Raw genomic sequence first — 6,193 nt, 5'->3', positions numbered from 1 at the left:
CATGACTTACGTGCCGCGCTCATGGTGCGCTGGCGGCCGTTTCGCTAGCTTTATCTACCCCGGAATTGGTATTGCGCGACGTGACTGTGTGACGAACATAAATAACACGACTTAACATGAAAATCATGACAAGCATGTCATGTACAGCATGACTTACGTGCCGCGCTCATGGTGCGCTGGCAGCCGTTTCGCTAGCTTGATATACACCAAAATTGGTATCTTGCGACGTGATTGTGTGACGAACATAAATTTATTTATTTATTTATTTATTTATTTATTTATTTATTTATTTATTTATAGTACCCTCAGGGTATAACTACATTACAGAGGGGGTGGGGGGTGTGCATAGTAATCAAGAGCATGAACAATAACAACAAAAAGTATAACTGGAAGCATTATACAAAATAATCATAAAATCTACACTAGCTATAATATGAAATCATGACACGCATGTCATGTAAAGCATGACTTACGTGCCACGATCATGGTGCGCTGGCGGTCGTTTCGCAAGCTTGGCCTACCCCGAAATTGGTATTGCGCGACGTTACTGTGTAACGAACATAAATAACATGAGTGGCACGCATTTTCCTCAGTGACAGACAAGACGATGTATGCAGCTCTTTGCTGGCTGCTTCGCATTACATCGATTGCCACAATGCGTGGCATCTGCCGGCTTTTTTTGTGTGTGTAACAATATCTATGCGACGCATGTTTCACGTGCTTCGGCGACGCACTCACACCGGCCGCTCGTCGGCTTTGATGCAATTGTAAAAGTTGGAAAGAAACTACATGTTCCACTGACATGCGCATCTAGATGTAGACGTAATTTATCGAGTCACGAGGAAGGATAAAGAAAGGCCAAACGTGGTCGTCAAGTTTGTATCTCGCTCAGTCCGAGACAACGTTTTGCAAGCTGCTAAAAGGCAAAGGCTTGTTCCGTCAGACTTTGGATATGAAGGAAATGATGCTGTTTATTTCAATGAACATTTGTGCACTGAAAACAAGGTGCTTCTTGGCAAGGCTACTGCACGCAAAAAGGAGAAAAAATGGAAGTACACCTGGTTTGCAAACGGAAGAATTCTTGCAAGGAAAGCAGATAATTCTAGCGTTCTACATATTCAAACTGAAGAAGACCTACTGAAGATCTGCTAACGCTGAGAGTGATGGCTACGAATAATCTGTTATCGAGTGATAACAGTGAAACTTCTATTTGTTCTCTGATGCAATGCAACATGCGCAGCTTGAACAGAAATATTGATGCTCTATGCTCTTTTCTAGATGTGAATTCTTTTCGATTCAACTTCATAGCTGTTTCTGAGACCTGGCTTAAACCAAGTGAAGTCCAGAATATCCCAGGTTATTTATTCACTTCTACTGCTAGACAGTCTTGTGCGCGAGGAGGTGGCGTTGGCCTGTTTATGGGAGTAGGCACTAAATGCGACCTCGTCCCTTAGTTTTCTTGCTCTTATCTCCAGCAATTTGACTTTCTTGTTGTGAAGACAACTCCGTTTTTATTGTTATCTAACATGCTCCGAACCAAAACATGCAAACTTTTATGCAACATTTCGAGGCATTACTAGCATATTTTACCAGCATCAACTGAAAAATAATTATATGTGGCGACTTTAACATTGATTCCCTGAAAATGAAAACAATGACTACTTCCATCTGGTTAATTCTTATGGTTTTCATAACGTCATTACAAGTCCCACCAGGGTGACTAGTGCATCATCAACATCAACTGTCCATATACTTTGCAATTTTGACACTACAACCAATCAGTGCTACATCTACCACACAGTGATCTCAGATCATGATCCAGCTGCCATTTTCTTTGACTCTACTGAAAATAGTAGGAATACATCCACGATGTACCGCAATAGGATCAATCTTTGCAGTTTGAAACAGCGCTTATTAGAAATTGATGACAGTATACTAGACATTAGTGACGCTCATCAGCAATATGCCACAGTAAGTAATAAGATAACGGAAGCCATTACACAATCAAAACTCCCATGCAAAAAAAGGTATCACCAAGGGCCTGTTTGTCCTTGGATGACCAGCGATATTTTACACATGGTAAAGACAAAAGACTATTGGCACGCAAAAGTTAAACATTATAAGGGCAAATCGTACTATAAAGAAAAATTTCGGGTGGCCCGCAACATGGTTACGCAGCTTACCCGTAATCGTAAGAAACAGTATTCCGAGCTAATTACAAAAAATTCACCGCCATATCCACGAAGTGAATGATGTTAGAGGAGCTTGCTCGGAGATGATCGGGTAACCCGCGAATGCTCCGTGCACATTCCTCTACCATCATATATAGACGTGACAACGTTGTTGTACATACATTACATGCACAATGTTTATTAATTTACGTTTGGATGCACTATATACATTTTGATGAAGTATATATACATTTGGATGAACTATAAACATTATATATACACAAAAGATGTTGTTTTACCAAGTTCAAACACATTCCTCTACCATCGTATATAAACGTGACAACGTTGTTATATATGCATTACATAAACAATGTTAATATGTAAGGCTGGATGCTCTACATTTTGATGAAGTATATATACATTTCGATGAACTATAAACATTATATATACACAAGAGATGTTGTTTTACCAAGTTCAAGAAGGGCGTCCCTCGATGAGTTCGGGGACTGGTTTCCCTTTAAAGGTGATGGCTTTATGATGGATGAACTATATGCATTACATATACACAAGAGATGTTCTTTTACAAAGTACAAGAAGGGCGTCCTTCGATGAGCTTGGGGACTCGTTTCCCTTTAAAGATGATTGCTTTATGATCAGTAAAGTATGCTGCCAAGGGATCATCGATGATGGGACGCAATGGAAACTTCGAGAAGGCAACATCGATACAGGTGCCCCTGATAGTGGTGGGACGTTTGCAGTCGTACGATACGCATCGGAGAGCGTAACGTGACATCATGTGTTGGCTGGTTATTGGCAAGGCGAGATCTTCCCGAGCTGCTTCTGCGTTGCGAGCCCGTCGCGTTGCTGCCGTTCACGCTGCGGAGCGGCAACGAAGAGTGTTCACTTAGTGAGCTCCCGGCGAAGAGAAAGGAAGCCAGCGAAACGAGAGGTGCGGCCCTCGAGCAGTCGCGCTTGCGCCGAGCGTGGTGTGTGCCGCCTTGAGCGGCGGCGCCATCTAGTGAGCATTCTTGAAATCACCAGAGAGAGCGCAGCTGTGCCGAGCGTGGTGAGTGCCGCCGCGGCGACGGTCACGCAGGTGAGGACAAGGCGCGAGCATAAGAAGCTTGGCGAGCAAGCTCATAAAAACTCCGGTAATTCAAGGATAACGTGTAAAATCATAAACTCTGTTATAAAACCCACCCCTAATCAATACGTTATGGCTGATGCACAAATAATGGGAATATCAGCAGTAATTTTGGTTTCGAGTTTTAATCGATATTTTTGTAATATTGGCAAAGAAATTGCGAACTCCTGCCATGAAGTGTTGGTCGGTACCGTTCCGGATAGAGTTATCAATTCTTTTAGATACATCGCCATAACTCCTGTGGAAATTGTAAATGTCGTTAAAGCTATGCCATGCAAACATAGTGCAGGGTGTGATGAGGTATCACCATTCATACTTAAAAACTTCATGGGCATTCTTTGTGCTCCTTTGGCAAAAATCTTTAGTCGCGCATTTCACACGTCAACTTACCCAGATTTACTAAGAATAGCAAGGGTCGTTCCAATTCACAAAAATGGAGACCGTAGCCTTCCGGAAAACTACCGCCCCATATCTGTATTAAGTGCTATAAGTATAGTGTTCGAAAACCTTATCGCGAAACGGCTACTAAATTTTCTCGATCGAGAGTATGCACTAAAAAATAGCCAACATGGTTTTCGGAGCAATAGATCAACTTCCACTGCAGTACTATTTCTTTCAGATATGGTCAATTCCTATGTAAACAACAACATGATAGTGATTGGTATCTTCATTGACGTCACAAAAGCTTTCGACACCGTTCATCATGGTACTACTTAGCAAATTAGAACGGTATGGCTTCTGAGGGAGAACTCTAGAACTTTTTCGAAGCTACCTTACGAACCGACAACAAACGGTTCATTTTTGCAACACTAATTCATAATTTTTGCCCATTACATCAGGAGTACCGCAGGGATCGGTATTGGGACCTATTTTATTTTCACTGTACATGAATGACCTCACTAATATTACACAACCTCACCTCAGTCATGTACGCTGATGACACTGCTCTCATTTGCGCACACGAGTCCATCGATGGAGCCTTAAGCATGGCTAACAAAGAATTGACACAAATCTGCGATTGGTTAAAGGCTAATAAACTGGCTTTAAACGTTAGCAAACCAAAATGCACGGTGATTCATTCACGATACAAAGTTATTGCTTTGGACTCGTGTGTGCTGCAGGGTGAGAGCGAAACCATAGAAAGAGTGAGTAACTTAACATACCTTGGAGTTGTACTAGATCATCATTTCAGCTGGAAAATGCATGTTGACTCTCTCTGCAAAAAAGCCGGCAAATCCCACGCATTGTGGGAATCGATGTAATACGAAGCAGCCAGCAAAGAGCTGCATACATCGTCTTGTATGTCACTGAGGAAAATGCGTGTCATGGTTTTCATGTTAACTCCTATTATTTATGTTCGTCACACAGTAACGTCGCGCAATACCAACTTCGGGGTAGATCAAGCTAGCGAAACGGCCGCCAGCGCCCCATGAGTGTGGCACGTAAGTGATGCTGTACATGACATGCGTGTCGTGATTTTCATGTTAACTCGTGTTATTTATGTTCGTTACACAGTCACGTCGCAAGATACCAATTTTGGTGTATATAAAGCTAGCGAAACGGCCGCCAGCGCATCATGAGCGTGGCACGTAAGTCATGCTGTACATGACATGCGTGTCATGATTTTCTTGTGAACTCGTGTTTTTATGTTCGTCACACAGTCATGACGCGCAATACCAATTTCGGGGTAGATCAAGCTAGCGAAACGGCCGCCAGCGCCCCATGAGCGTGGCACGTAAGTCATGCTGTACATGACATGCGTGTCATGATTTTCGTGTTAACTCGTATTATTTGTGTTCGTCACACAGTCACGTCGCGCAATACCAATTTCGGGGTAGATCAAGCTAGCGAAACGGCCGCCAGCACCCCATGAGCGTGGCACGTAAGTCATGCTGTACATGACATGCGTGTCATGATTTTCTTGTGAACTCGTGTTTTTATGTTCGTCACAGTCATGACGCGCAATACCAATTTCGGGGTAGATCAAGCTAGCGAAACGGCCGCCAGCGCCCCATGAGCCTGGCACGTAAGTCATGCTGTACATGACATGCGTGTCATGATTTTCGTGTTAACTCGTATTATTTGTGTTCGTGACACAGTCACGTCGCGCAATACCAATTTCGGGGTGGATCAAGCTAGCGAAACGGCCGCCAGTACCCCATGAGCGTGGCATGTAAGTCATGCTGTACATGACATGCGTGTCATGATTTTCATGTTAACTCGTGTTATTTATGTTCGTTACGCAGTCACGTCGCAAGATACCAGTTTTGGTGTATATCAAGCTAGCGAAACGGCCGCCAGCGCACCATGAGCGTGGCATGTAAATCATGCTGTACATGACATGCGTGTCATGATTTTCATGTTATGACTTGTCAGTGATGTTCTTCATACAGTGATGTTACGCCATACCAATTTTGCTGTACATTCGATAACCAAGCGACCAGGAGCACAAGTCATAAGCGGCTAGATCAGATAGATAGATAGATAGATAGATAGATCTAGATAGATAGATAGATAGATAGATAGATAGATAGATAGATAGATAGATAGATAGATAGATAGATAGATAGATAGATAGATAGATAGATAGATAGATAGATAGATAGATGATGGATGGATGGTGGATGGATGGATGGGGGATGGATGAGGTGGATGGATGGACGGATGGAGGACGGACGGACGGACGGACGGACGGACGGACGGACGGACGGATGGATGGATGGATGGATGGATGGATGGATACGCTCAAAGTCGGAGAAGTTCGCTAAGAAATGCTTCGCATTTAAAAACTCGCGACAGCCAGCTTTACGCTTTTCAAATGTAACCAGTACTTCGATGTAGCAACTTTGAGAACAATTTACTTTGCGATATTTCACAG

This window comes from Rhipicephalus sanguineus, unplaced genomic scaffold (assembly GCF_013339695.2).
Source record: "Rhipicephalus sanguineus isolate Rsan-2018 unplaced genomic scaffold, BIME_Rsan_1.4 Seq561, whole genome shotgun sequence".
Lineage (NCBI taxonomy): Eukaryota > Metazoa > Arthropoda > Arachnida > Ixodida > Ixodidae > Rhipicephalus > Rhipicephalus sanguineus.
The sequence above is the reverse complement of the archived record's forward strand: the minus strand, read 5'-3'. Positions refer to the sequence as shown.